The sequence below is a fragment of the Lissotriton helveticus genome, chromosome 1_2, assembly GCF_964261635.1.
Source record: "Lissotriton helveticus chromosome 1_2, aLisHel1.1, whole genome shotgun sequence".
Taxonomy (NCBI): Eukaryota; Metazoa; Chordata; class Amphibia; order Caudata; family Salamandridae; genus Lissotriton; species Lissotriton helveticus.
In genome coordinates, this window is record NC_136058.1 from 328,319,115 (window position 1) to 328,333,840 (window position 14,726).

Sequence of the window (14,726 nt, forward strand, 5' to 3'; positions counted from 1 at the left end):
CTGTCGCAGAGACAGCTTTCGGCCCTCCTGGGTAGACGTGCTAACAACTCCCAGGAAAGGAAACAATGGGGGCCTGTTCTGAAAAGAGGTGTCACCACCCTCCTGCAAAAAGCCACATGGATGTTGGCCCAAAAGGCGAGCTTCAAAGCAGAAGCCACCTTTGAAGGGCAAATGGATAACTCTTGGAAGAGGGGCTGCTCCACTATTCAGTCAGACAGGAAGGAGCTAGAGACAGGGAAGGGTAGAGGAATCCAGTTGCGTGTAGCCCCTCGGTAGCCACATGTCTTGGTTGGGCTAGAGAGCTTCACATGCCAGGAATGGGGAACTACCATACTGGAAGTAGGTAGAACGGTGGATCCTTGGATGACCAAATGTCACACTTCGCAGGAATTGGTCATCAGGTTGGAGTGAACCTGGTAGCCCATTGACTACAAACTGCATCCTGCTCTAGGAGCATCCCTGAGCATAAGAAGAGCACCCCTGGTACCCCAAACTCAGATCTCAACTGGAAGGAGGACAGCAAAAGAACTGCCCAGCTGCACTGTGGAACCAGCAAAGAGAAGCTGCGCCGGCGTGGGCTGTACCTGCTGAACCTAGTGGCCTGCCTAGGAGAGAGACTGTACCTTCTGTGTCCTGCTGGAGGAGCAGTCGTCTCCAGAGCCAGTCAAAGCCAATATACTCCAAGGGTCAGTGAGTTGGCCAACTGATCACAACACAGAGACACAACAGCTGAGAAGCCGGATGGGGAAAGTTGGTAGCCAAAAGTCTTCAATCTGCCACCAACTGCTGCCATGCAGCACCAGGGACCAGTACGCGATGCACAAAGTTGCACTTGACTTCACTGAACCCAGGAGTGTCATGAAAGTGCAGGTGGGACCTCCAGAGGGTGAGTTATAGGCCCAGAAAGGACTGGCCAATAACCATGATACTGGAGACTAATAGTCCAGTGGAGACTGGACATCTGCCAAAATGGAGAGGACTTCGAGGGACATCGACCCTCTGACCAGAACCAACTCACTTCCTTCGTGGACCGAGGAATAGTCGGAGCAAGAGCAATGTCAACTGCATCACATCCACAGCATCCTTTGAGCATCTTCAGACTCCTAAATCCCCAGTATCAGGACCACTCAATAGGAAAGTCGTGCAAAGGATAAAAGTGTCTGGAAACGACTTGAGAGATTGCTTTACCTACAGAGGTAACCGTTTCTGAAGACCTTGCCGGTCCTGACTGGCTCCCAACTGGATCGGGTCCCCTAAAGTGACTCCAAGTGACTGCATTTACACTTAGCCCAAACCTTTTATCAAAAAAGTTTTTCAATGCCAAATTAGATGAATTTGCTAATGCTTGTTCATGGTTCAGGGAAAATACCTTGATTTACTACAACTTGTGTGCGAAACTGGTTTGTTGGTTGACTGTGGTGTGAGCTCAGGTCAAGCAACAGCCACAATCCATTGCACACTGAACAACAAAAAGTCACTAAATTAACCTGTGCTTAACCCGGCGTAGCAAGGCACAGAAAGCAGTCAGGCTTAATCTAGAGGCAATCTGTAAAGTATTTATGCAGCACACAAACAGTAGTAAAGTTGAAACACAATACAGGAAAAATCCCAAACCAATATATAAAAATAGATAGGTTAAAAGAAATGGCACTACAATTACAAATATGCAATCAGTAGTAACAGTGTTATGAATTTTTTACGTTTTAAGTGAAAACAAGCGCCTAACAGATCAAAGAGCCAACCGTGGACATCTACTTGCACAAGACGTCAAAGTCAAGAAATAAGGCTGACTGCGATGAATTGTGGATCGGATACAAGAAGTGATTTTGGCCTGGTCATCACTTGCCTTCAGAATTAGAAAAATTCTTGAAGAAAAAATATCTGAGAAGGTAAAATTCAGCAGGGTAAGCCTGTAGGAAGTGTCTGAGGAGGGAGCGTAGTTGTCATATGGCCTTGGGTAGAAGTCGCAGTGAAGATTTCTACTTTCCGACATAGTTGCTGAAATGGAAGTTGAAAAACTACAGGACGTAGCAGAGGGCTGTAGCTGAAGACAGTTCCCCAAGGTGGGATACCACTTTGGCAAAAGGCTACTGAAACTGATTTGCTGCTGCCGCAAAGTCAATCAGACCGGCAATGCACCTCTGGCAAACAGGCAAGCAGGTTGGTACTGGTCTTTAAATGGCTCTCAGAGTACTTTATGGCAAAATGTTGTTCTTTGTTTTGGAAATTCAGGACTCATTCAAGCTGGATCCAGGTATGGGTTCAAGATAATGGGAGCTGTTTATGTCCCTGTCACTCTGAACAGGAGACCAACACAATAACCCCTAGAGTCTCTTCTGGCAATCCTAGGTGAAAGTGAAGATGCAGGGTTCAAAGGAGGGTTGGCCTCAGAATTCAAGGGAGGCTCCAGGCAACAAATAAGCCCTTCCAGGTACAGCAGCAATCTGGCAGAGTGCACAGCAGGTCACAGTAGCAGGCAGGCCTCTGAGAGTCTTTCCTAAAGTTCAGTAGTGAACTGAAGAATGGGTCTAAAGTCTATTTTTATACTCTGGTGCCTTTCTTCTGGAAGGTGGGAGAAGCTTCTCAAAAGATTCTTTGAAGTGCAGGAATTTCCTGATTCCCCTGCCCTGGCTCCAAGCTGGCTGCAGTGACAATACAGGTTTGTTAGGCCCTTTGAGTGAAGGCAGAGCACTGGGTTTTCAGGTGTAAGTGGGGCTGTGCTAAGATCCAATCACTCATCCACTCATCCCGCCAGCATTTGACCAACTGAGGCACACATAATCCCTCTATTGTGTGGCTGTATGGGAGGAATTCTGAGTCTGTCAGCTACATCCAGTCATGTGACCCAAGGCAGGCTACAAGCAAAAAAGGGCTAAGGGCAGGAAAATGCCAAATGGGTAAAAGTGTTACAGCAATAAAAGTGGCATCTTGAAAATTGTAATGAATCATCCAACTTTATCATTAAAGAGATGCTGTCATTATAATTTCATAGGTACCAAATATGACTTATCTACCTGCTCTCAGTCAGGAATTACAGCTTATTGAATGTAATACGGAATCCCCAATGTTATCCTCTAGGAGGGGTAGGCCTCACAGCAGTGAAACACACATTTTGGAGTATTTCACTACCAGGACAAATGAAACTTAAAATCGCATGCCCAACCTTTTAAATACACAGCCCCCTGCTAATTAGGGCCTACTTTAAGAGTGACTAATATGTAATCTAAGGGGAGTTTAAGGCTTGGTAAGGGGGTTTAAATGCCAAGTCAACATGGCAGTGACACACTGCATTCAGGCTGCAATGGCAAGCCTGAGGCATGGTTAGAGGAGCTACTTAAGTAGGTGGCACAATAAGTGCCGCAGGCCCATTGGTAGCATTTATTTTACAGGCCCTGGGTAAATGGTATACCATTGTACAAGGGACCTATAAGTAAATTAAATATGCCAATTAGTAAATGCCAAATAAACCATGTTTAGGGGAGTGTGCACAAGCAATTTAGCACTAGTTAGCGCTGGTAAAGTACACAGAGTCCTAAGGAAGCCAAAAACACATTTCAGGCCAAAATTGGAGGTGAGCAGGCACAATGTTTGGAGAAAATTACCTTTAGGCTGACAGGTCTAACATGTTTTCCCCAGCTGAAATTGGGGAGAACTACCCAACCTACTGGGAATTAGCATGACTAAGGCAGAAGGACATGGAAAAACCATCAACATAGACATGGTGTGACTCAGGTCTATGTTCCACCATGAAGGCCATTCATGCAGGAAGACGAACCACCTAAGTAATTTTGGAGACTCATCCCTCATTTGCATTGGCCACCTAAGGGGCCAGTGGTCTGTCTGAACCCAAAAGTGAATCGGAAGCAAGTATGGTCTCAACTTATTTAGTGTTCAGACCACATCAAAAGGTTCTCTCTCAATAGCACTCCACCTCTAGTTCCTGGGAAGTAACCTCCAAAAGATGAAAGCTAAAGGATGGCCTAGGCCCTCCTCATTAATATGTGATAAGTATGACCCTAGACCGTGCTCTCAGGCATCTACATGAATTATCCATTTGTTAACAAAATAATGATCTTTGAGCATAGGGGCTGGGCATGTGGTCTGTTTGAGGGAGTAAAGGCTTTCTGGCAAGCCTCTGTCCGGATCACCTTCCTTGGCTGCTTCCTGGAAGTAAGCTCAGTCAAGCTGGCTACAATGGTGCCATACCCCTTTGACAAACCTCCAATAATATCCTGCGAGTCCTGGGAAGGCCCTCGCCAGAATGTTTTCTCTCTTTTGGCTTGGAGGGGCTGCACTTTACGCTGCCGACAAGGTGTCCCAAGCACACTAGAGACTCCTGCCCTATCTGGCACTTATTGACCTTGATAGTCACGCCTGTGTAATGCAGGGCTAGAAGCACTTCCTGCAGGTGTAAGTGGTGGTTTATGTCAAAGGTACTCAGAAACTTGTCAGCCCTAACCTATATATGAGCTCATCATCTCTGAGGGTGGGGTGAGCATCCATTTTAGTGACTGAGTTGACCCCCTGTAGTCCACACAGTACCAGAGTTCTGGGCAGCGACTAGTGGGGCAGCTTTTGGTTTTAGCTCCACTGAGCTGCAGCAGCAGCTATTGGAGAGCACTATCGCCGCTAACTCCAAGAATTCTCAGACCTCCTCCTTGATGATCGCCCTCATTTTATCAGACAACATTTATACTTTCCTCTTGACAGGGTTGAGGTCTCTTGTATCAATATAAAGGGTAAACAGATGTGTATGCTCAGGAGTGAGGGAAAACAGTGAGGCAAACTGTCTCTGTAACTGGCGATAGTCCCTCTACTGTCCTGGGGTCAGGGTAGGGGAAGTTGACACCCTCGACTGGCACAGCTTTCTGTTTAGAGGACAGGAGGTCAGGGAGAGGTTCACTTTCCTCCTCCTTCCCATCATCTGTAACCAACAGCATGGCAATCTCAGACATCTCTGTGGGTTGAAACCGTTGATATGCAGGACCCTTTATGGTGTCTATGGATTTTGTGGTCCACCAGATAGGTTTCCTCCCCTTTCCTCTCATCTATCTCATAAAACCCAGTGTAATGTTTTGGATGCCCCTGGGTTGCATTACCCACATTTCCGTCCAGGCTGAAATTCCACAGGGGTAGCCGTTTTGTCATACCACTGGTTTACAACTTTCTGGCTACCCTCCAGGTTCTCAGAAACCTTCTTCTAGAACTTGGCTATCTGGTTTATGTGGGATAGCATGTAGATAACTACATCTTGGGATGGGTTTAGTGAAAGCTTACTCCAACCCTGCTTAACCGGGCTGAGAGATTCCCTCGCATTGTGACCATACAGAAGTTCAAAGGGACTAAATCCAACACCATCCTGTGGTAACTCCCTGTAGACAAAGAGCAGCCATGGTAAGAAAACATCCAACATCCACCTCACTGGGTTAGGCAGGCCTATAATATTCCCTTTTAGGGCGTGTTAAATCTTTCTTTGTTTGTGGATGGTAGGGAGTGAAAAATATGTAAGTAACTCCACATTGCTTACACCCTGACTTCATGTACGTAGACAGACACCACTTCTTTGGGGTAACTCACTCTGGTGAAAATCCCCATCAGGGCCCTAGCCACTGCAGGTGCACCTGCAGAGCTCTGAGGTATGGCCTCTGTGTCTCTAGTGGCATGGTCCACAAGACCAGAATAATCCTATGTGCGGGTCCAATGGTCTTACAATGTCTACGCCCACCCTTTCAGGCAGCTTAAGCAAGTCCTACAGAATGCATCTGAGAAAATCTTTATCCAGGGCCATTAAAAGTGGGAGACAAGTCTGGCAAAGGTATTTTCCAGCCCCAGATGTCCTGCCAGGGGTATCTAAGGAACCAGCCCCAGTAGAATACCCTGTAGCATTGGGGGACTACCAACACATGTGTTGCCCCATGAACCGGCTTACTATGCAGGAGGTCATTCTCCCAGTATATAAGGTGATCTCCAGAGGTATCAGCAGCTGCCTGGGCTCCATCTTGCTGCCTCATGCCCTGCAGAGTTGGGTATTCCCTCTGTGCCTTACAAAATTCCCCCCTGGTGTGTTCTCCTTCTGCTTGCCATCCAGCAAACTCATGAAGATCACCAGGGGAGGCAATGTCTTCACCAACTTAAATTCCATGCACCTCAAAGGACCCTACGATCAGCCCAGCTCTCCTAAGCCGTGGTCCCCCGCGCCAGAAAGACCAGATCGGGAGGCCGCTCCTTCTCCTTCCTCACAGCCAAAGCATGGAATGCCCTTCCGCTCCACCTCAGACAGACAACATCGCTCCCCATCTTCGCAAGAAACCTCAAAACCTGGTTCTTCCACAGACCCACTCCTTGATGGAATGGAACCTGCAAATCCCATCCCTAGTGCCTTGAGACCCTTACGGGTGAGTAGCCGCGCTTCAACAAACCCCTGATTGATTGACCAAGAGGCTCCACCTCCACTGTGGGACATTCAGGGGATAGTGTCCCATGTCTCTTGCCCTTCCCTCTCTAGGCAGCTGTCTGGGCTATTTTGTCCAGGCTCCAAACCTCCTCGACTCCTCTCCTAGGCACCATGTACCTGGTGGTCACACAAACCCAGTCAGGTAACCCAAACATTTCCAGGTGGGAGCTGAGCTTCACTTCCTTCCGGGCAGTGAACTCATGGTCATTCCTTAACAAACAGTCCACAGGCATGGCAGGGCTCACAGCAACTTTCTGAATGACCCGAGACCCCCTTACCCCCAAAGGAAACTAAAGCTATAGGGTAGCGGCTCTCTCGGTTTTCTGCAACCACAACCTGGTGGAATTTATAGGGAATCAATTACTCTGAGGACACCAGATGACATATTACAGGAGTCATACTGGCTCCTGTGTCCCTCAGAGCCTTCACCCTCTGTCTATTCATGGTGACCCACTGACCATACTTGGAAGTATTGGAAGGCATTTGGGCTTTGGGCACCATCTCCTTGTCACCCAGGGACACTAGGGTAATGTCACTGACTTTCCTTCCACTAACTGGGGCCATACCCTCCCCAAGCACTACGCTACTCAACCTCTGGGGTTTCCATCCACCTGGAGCCTGTGCCCTCTTGGGGCACTTGAGATCAACCTTGATGTGCCCATACTCATAACATTCATAGCACTCGGGGACAGATTTGTTATAATGGGAGCATTTCATCTGGTGCCCATATTGGGACCCTTTCCCTTGAGAACTATTTTGGGGCCTTGAGAGAACACCTTTGTATCTCCCCCTTCCTTCTTCTGGTGGTAACCCTTTTGGGGGTCCCCCCCACTTCACCACAGATACCTTCTTGGACACTGTGGTGCTGACATAGAGGTCTGCCTCCTCAGCAAACTTCCTTGGAACGGCCAGCTTGCTATTTACCAGGTGTTGGAACAGCTCTGTAAAACAGGTAAAGAGGATTCGCTCCCTCAAACTCAGATTGTACTTCCCAGTGTTATCACCTACTTCCTGTCCCATATTCCTTCAGCCAACCCTTCAGTGCCTTGCTGGAATAATCTAAGAATTCGACCCAGGACTGGTTTGGAAGTTTGTGGCTGTTGCTGACCCCCTGATGGTACTGCTCAGGGGTCAGCTCAAATTTGGAAAGAGGAATGGCCTTCATGGGAGCATACTTGGTTTGGTCTTTTACGTCTAGTGCCCTTAGTGGTCGGGTTAGCCAGACATCCCAGAATTGTGAGGCTGTCCCGGTCCAGTCATCATCCCTAGGCAAAGTTCGGTGAGGACTCTTGGCTTTGGCTCCGGGATTCCCACGTTCTTATGATCCCAGTGGATCCTTAGGATTTTTCAAACATCCAGAGTCTAGTCGCCATGCCATACACCTCAAAGATAGAAACAGGAGCATGCCAGCATGCCCCGTAAAAGGTCTAACAGCTAACTAACGCACCAAAGCTCCCATGTACCATCCAGAAAAAAAAAATATAGTACGCCTGGACCTCAGGCACCACAAGACTACATAAAAGGGGTACATGGAGGCCACCACAGAACAACTTTTCGACCCCGGTTCCTCGACTGAGGATAGAAAAAAAAAGTAGCAGATTGCACAGTCCCGCACACGTGTAAGTTAGAAAAGCAGGCAGCCCACACCAATGGTACCGCCATGCAAAACCAGGAGGGATATGTTCTTGGAAAAACTGATAGTGCCCATAAAAACCCTAGATAAAAACTGATGCAATCCATCCCTATGATCACCAGACCACTCATTAAACATTTTTTTGCACAAAACCAAGCACCTAGTTAGATACGAAGAAAGAAAAGAGTGGGGGCACTCAATGACTCACAAAAGAGAATCATTTGTCTGCTGACCAATCAGGGTAACTGACAAAAAGATACCACTGCTGGGGCCAGCTTTTGGTACCCCACTAAAAACTGCATAAATAGACTGTGGAGATCACACCCCTGAGGGAAATAAAGGAACTCCGAAGGAAAATTCATCAATGATGGCGCACATGCAATTTATTTCTGAATTAACAAATAAATCAAGTGCTTATCCAACAGGTCTGCAATCGAACCTCCAAGAGCACTAACTTTCAGCTGCCACATCAACACTCTACAGTATGCAGATCAAGATTATGAATTACACCTCAAACTTTTTTTGAACTGTTAAACAACAAACCCAAATCACCAGAGGACACAGACACCTGCCCTGGATCCATACCAAGACCTGCAAAGTTCAATAACAAGTTATGTATTACTGGACTTCTATGTACCCTCTGTATATGTTGGGTGCTGCTGCACCTATTCAATGTTAAAGACCCGCCTGGCAAAATTGAGTCTGTTCAGAAACTATCACAGGACGTGCGTAGGGATCTTTACCATGTCACTTACAATTATACCAACCCAAACACTAGCATCCCACATGCACGACATAGCGCCTTCTTGCACAACGCGTGGTATCAGCACATGACCGCAGTGGACTCTATGACATCAGCCAGGTCATGTTACATCTGTTCACTGGCACTGCATGTAGTAGGAGCAGAACGACTTTACTTGTCCCAAGAGGTAGCCTTAGAAAAAGCAAAATGCCTTCTCCACCTATAACTATCCAGAATCAGGGCCAAAATCCAGCCGAATAAGGTAGAGCCCCACAGAGTGGTAGTGAATCTGACCAGATACCAGACCAATCCAATGACTCTATGCCTTTTCACCGAGCCTACCGATATCCAAACTGAGCTAGACAGGATGCAAAGAAAGGACACGATCGGGGAGGATATGCTTTGATCTCTAGACTTCCCAGAGATGAGATTCTTGGAAGTAGAGAAACCCCCAACTCAATGACTTAATGCACAAACACATCCGCTCCTGCCTCCAGTTGAAGTACAAAGGTGACCCTTAGAGTATCTGGGGCAGTCTTCTTTAACAACAAGTGAACCCCAGACATTGAGTTCCTCTGTAGGGCCATGTAGCTCGAGGATACAAAGGGAAATGAGTCTCATAAGAGAGGGTTGAACAAAAGCTTTGACATCCCATGTCACGAAATCTGGGATTCTGAGGTGGGTGCATACACTTGACTAGTAAGGGAAGGAAGTTCTCTTCTACAATTTTTTTAAATGCCCTGAAGTCCACCTCCAATTTGATTGGATAAGTAAGTTAAGCATCTGTGGTTAGAACAACACACTGGGGCACAACAATACCTTGAGTCACATCACCTGGCTCAGATCAGTAGATATATTTATCTATGCGAAGAGAGCTGGGAAGAGGGTTCGAAGAGGGAGCAGTGAGGTTCAGCCTTCCTAGGAGGGAGATCAGCTGAGGGTATTCTCAGCGGAATACGCAAGGTATGGCGACCCAGAAAAAACAGTGTTACCCCCTGTATTCCCTGCACCACCAAAGGTGTCATGATGTATTCCACGAGACAGTCTAGCCCCTCCCCTCAGGCCTAGAAGTTCAAGGCCTGGAAATCCCAGAAGTCACAGTAAAGAACAGAGCCGATTCCCTTGTCCCCTGCCCCCAAAAGCCCATCCAATGTGAGTTTCTTTCAAACTGAAATCCTGTGAACTCTCACACAGTCTGCAAGATTTCATCAGAAACAAGTGACCCACAACCATTTTGACTGGGGTGGGTTTAAATACCATGCCCCAGTTACAAGGCCAATGTGTTGTTTCAGTTAGCTGTGGTGGAGCCTCCTGCTTGCAGAGTTGGGACTTACCTGCTAGAAATCAGCTCAGAAGGCGGCTGCCTCTGAGAACCTGCATCCTTATGGATCCGTTTTCTCCGTGATCCCGTCTTCTACTACTTGGACAACCAACTTGGAAACAAGAAAACAAAGACAAGGTTAACAGCGTTGCAACAGGTTAGTGTATGAACTTTCGGCTACGCCTTGATGCGAAAACTGGACCTTCAGTTGTGCTAATCTTACCAACCCTCAGGGTAAGAAATCCATAATTTCTAATTGAATGACTTAGAAAGAGCACAAGCAGAAATAAGTTGTGAATTTTAACAACATTTTGCGCAGAGACTCACGTTCTTAATCCTGCATGAATACATAGACAAATCTCACGGTGTGTGAACTGGCAATGCACTGTATTAACATGTATTAATGTTTTGTTAATTCTGTAGAAAGCCTGGCTCCTCGACCGGACCACCGACAACATGACCGCCCTCAAACACGCTACCCGCAAGCACCACCAGCTCATCCGCACCACCAAGAAGAAATCCCTGAAGGAACGACTGGACAACAACGCCCACGACAGTAAAGAGCTCTTCACTATCGTCAAGGAGTTCTCCAACCCCAGTACCGGCACCAACGACATCACTCCGTCACAAGACCTCTGCGACTCCCTCGCCTCGTTCTTCCACCGCAAGATCGCCGACATCCACAACAGCTTCGGCGCCCCACCCACACACCCAACCGTCGAACCAACGCCCCCCACCGCCACCCTTCGCACCTGGACCACGGTGACCACCGAAGACACAGCCCGCACGATGAACACCATCCACTCCGGATCACTGACCGACCCCTGCCCACACCACGTCTTCAACAAGGCCGACTCCACCATCGCACCCCAACTCCGGAACATCATCAACGCCTCCTTCAACACCGCCACCTTCCCGGAGAGCTGGAAGCACGCCGAGATCAGCGCCCTCCTGAAGAAACCTACATCGGACCCCACCGATCTCAAAAACTTCCGCCCCATCTCGCTCCTCCCTTTTCCTGCTAAAGTCATCGAGAAGATCGTCAACAGACAGCTGACCACCTTCCTCGAGACGAACGGATCCCTCGACCCCTCGCAGTCCGGCTTCAGAGCCAACCACAGCACCGAGACCGCCCTCATCGCAGCCACCGATGACATTCGGACCCTGCTCGACAAGGGGGAAACAGTGGCCCTCATCCTCCTGGACCTCTCCGCTGCGTTTGACACGGTCTGCCACCGCACCCTAGTCCAGCGCCTCAGCAACATCGGTATCCAAGAGAAGGCACTGGAGTGGATCATCTCGTTCCTCGCCGGAAGAACACAAAGAGTCCGCCTCCCCCCGTTTCGCTCCGAGGCCACCGAAGTCATCTGCGGCGTCCCGCAAGGATCTTCACTCAGCCCCACCCTCTTCAACATCTACATGAAACCTCTCGCAGCCATCACACGCCAGCACAACCTCAACATCATCTCTTACGCCGACGACACCCAGCTGATCCTCTCCCTCACCAGAGACCCCGACACCGCCAGAACCTGCCTACACGAAGGGATGAAAGACGTCGCCGAGTGGATGAAGGACAGCCGCCTGAAACTGAACTCGGACAAGACGGAAGTCCTCATCCTGGGATCTTCGCCCTCCGCCTGGGACGACTCCTGGTGGCCCCCAGCCCTGGGCAACGCACCCAAGCCAACCGACCACGCACACAACCTGGGCTTCATCCTGGACCCCTCCCTCTCGATGACCAGACAAGTCAACGCCGTCTCCTCATCGTGCTTCAACACCCTGCGTATGCTTCGCAAGATCTTCCGCTGGATCCCGACCGAGACCAGGAAGACTGTCACCCAGGCACTCGTCACCAGCCGACTGGACTACGGAAACGCCCTCTATGCCGGAACCACAGCCAAGCTACAGAAAAGACTCCAGCGCATCCAGAACGCCTCCGCCCGACTCATCCTGGATGTCCCCCGACGCAGCCACATCTCCAGCCACCTGAGGAACCTGCACTGGCTCCCCGTCGACAAGAGGATCACGTTCCGGCTCCTCACCCACGCACACAAGTCTCTCCACGACCTGGGCCCCAAGTACCTCAACGACCGCCTGACCTTCTACACGCCCACCCGCCAGCTACGGTCCACCAGCCTCGCCCTCGCAGCCGTACCACGCATCCGAAGAGCCACCGCCGGAGGAAGATCCTTCTCTTACCTGGCTGCCAAGACTTGGAACTCCCTCCCCATCCACCTTCGGCTGACCCAGGACCATCTCGCCTTCAGGAAACAACTCAAGACCTGGCTGTTCGAGCAGTAGCATACCCCTCCCCCCAAGCGCCTTGAGACCCTCCCGGGTGAGTAGTGCGCTATACAAATGGCATGATTGATTGATTGATTAGAACTGCAAAGTTACTGAGTTTGCTTTAATGAGTGTAAGTAAGTAAGTAATAGTTTATTTGCATAGTTAATTAAAACCATTGCAATACAAGCTTTAAAATTTTCGTCTACATGTAAAAAACAATATATCACTACAACCTTTAAATTCCATCTATATACAAACAATTTTTCCTTTCCAATTAAATCATAAGATCTCAATTTTTAAATGACCGAAAATAGATATAAATTCTATTATAAAATTAGTTAAAAAACAATTAAGAATCAAGTCTTGGCAGCTTCTTTTCCTCTACCTTCATGAACTTCACAAGACTACAGTTCAGCTGAAAATCGTGGGATGCGAAGAATATCTGACAGACAGTTAAGAGTCTAGTCTTGGTATTTTCTTTTCCACTGCCTTCATGAACCTCACAAAACTACAATTCAGCTGAGGATCGTGGGGTGCGAAGAATATCTGACAGACAGTTAATAGTCTAGTCTTGGCATTTTCTTTTCCACTGCCTTCATGAACCTCACAAGACTACAATTCAGCTGAGGATCGTGGGGTGCGAAGCAGGCAAGAACTGCCTGTCTTTCGCGAGCGAATTCCACGTCGGTTAAAATGGTATTTTAGCAGATTCTTTCGTTCTTCCAGCAATTTGTCACAGGAACACAGCAAATGCGGCATGTCCTCAGGCACCATACCACATAAGCGACAGAGGGAGCCATCTTTATCCTTTAACCAGTATAGAAGGTGCCAAATAACAGACCCAGCCTGTACTTTAAAAATTTCATTTCGAGTAGCCCAAATCAAGGTAGCTCTGCGGTGCCTGTGTAGAATACGTGTTCAGGATCATCCAGCCATGTGACCTTTTTGCAAGTGATGCCTTGTCTTCAACCCATATGAGATGTTTAATTGTTTTCCTGACCAATCTTTTAAGCGCAATATGGCTTGTAGAAGTGTCCCAAGGCTGATGTAAGCCAAGATTCGACAGGCTCCTTTTAAAGGTACTTCGCGGCTGGTGAGGCTGGGTGTTGTGCTAATTCCTTCCATAAATAGTCATTTAAGGTTCCTTGTTTGGTTTTTCGGAGTTTTGTCCCAAACAGTTATGTATGCCCCCTGTCTTACCAGGAGCTGTTTCTGGACGCCAAACTCGAGCCTAATTAGGCAAGCTAAAAATAATCCTATACGCAGCTGTAACTGTTTTGTCCAGGATTTCACCTCTCAGTATTTCGCTCCCATAAGTTATTGTGGGCAAACGTTTAGCTCATATCACGTTATCAGAGGCAGGAGAGACGGGCCGGTAAGCGTGCATTACACTTAAACATCAACACCCTGAGAGAAGACGAAGATGCCTGGTTTTCTCTTTTCATCCCAATCCCCCTCTCCCCTTGCAGAGCAGTTGCCAGTCCCTAGTGGTCAATGCTTGTTGGCACCTGTCCACGAAGGGAGTGGGTGAGTATTTATTGTTAAGCAGGTGGCGAGTGTTCACCCTGACAAACAGCAATTTGTAGGGTACAATCATCACTGTAATGATTTACCTCATTAGGGCCAGGGATTGTGTTTATCAGGATGCACAGACTACTAATTAATTATGTTGGACTTGTGGGATGATAAGGTCCCGCCAGTCCACAACCTTCTTTCTTTTTAATCTTAACATGGATACACCCAACTGACAATAAAATAGTCCACAGGTTATTTATAGGTCATTTTAGCTATATATCACCCAATCAAAACATTTTCACTCCTAACATTTATCATGGGATTGAAAGCATTGGTGTTTCGACCGCTACACATAAACAATAAAAAAGATCTCTAAAAACTTGCTCCTGATGGAGCCCTTCAGGTACTGTACACCCCAACCAACGTGGAGCGCGACCCGATTTTTTTTTTAAATTAAAACAATTTTTATTAGTTTGACAACAAAGCAATACGCTGTATCAATAAGTATCATAACAGCCACATTCATCTTGGAGCGCGACCCGATGATGAAGTAGGCTTCCTCGGTGGGTGAGGGTCTGAGTATCTGATAAGGATAATCCCTGAACCGAATGAGATAAATCAATATATGGATAATTGGAGCCCTAGAAATTAATGGGGCTTTTTTCAGAACACCACACCTTGTTGGGTGCACTTATGACTTAGGAGGAAGTGTGACAGACAATGTAATCTTCTCTTTCCCTTAATATTTAAGGTTATTCCTAGTGATATATGAGTT

General features: G+C 47.8%; 1 pseudogene across 1 annotated transcript in view; it reads right to left on the bottom strand.

Moving 5' to 3' along the window:
* The window catches only part of LOC144803001 (uncharacterized), a 60,040-nt pseudogene that overhangs the window by 13,107 nt on the left and 32,207 nt on the right, over positions 1-14,726 (bottom strand). The window contains exon 3 of the transcript XR_013605494.1: positions 10,164-10,262. The product of XR_013605494.1 is annotated as an uncharacterized LOC144803001 (transcript). The remainder of the gene's footprint in view (positions 1-10,163; positions 10,263-14,726) is intronic.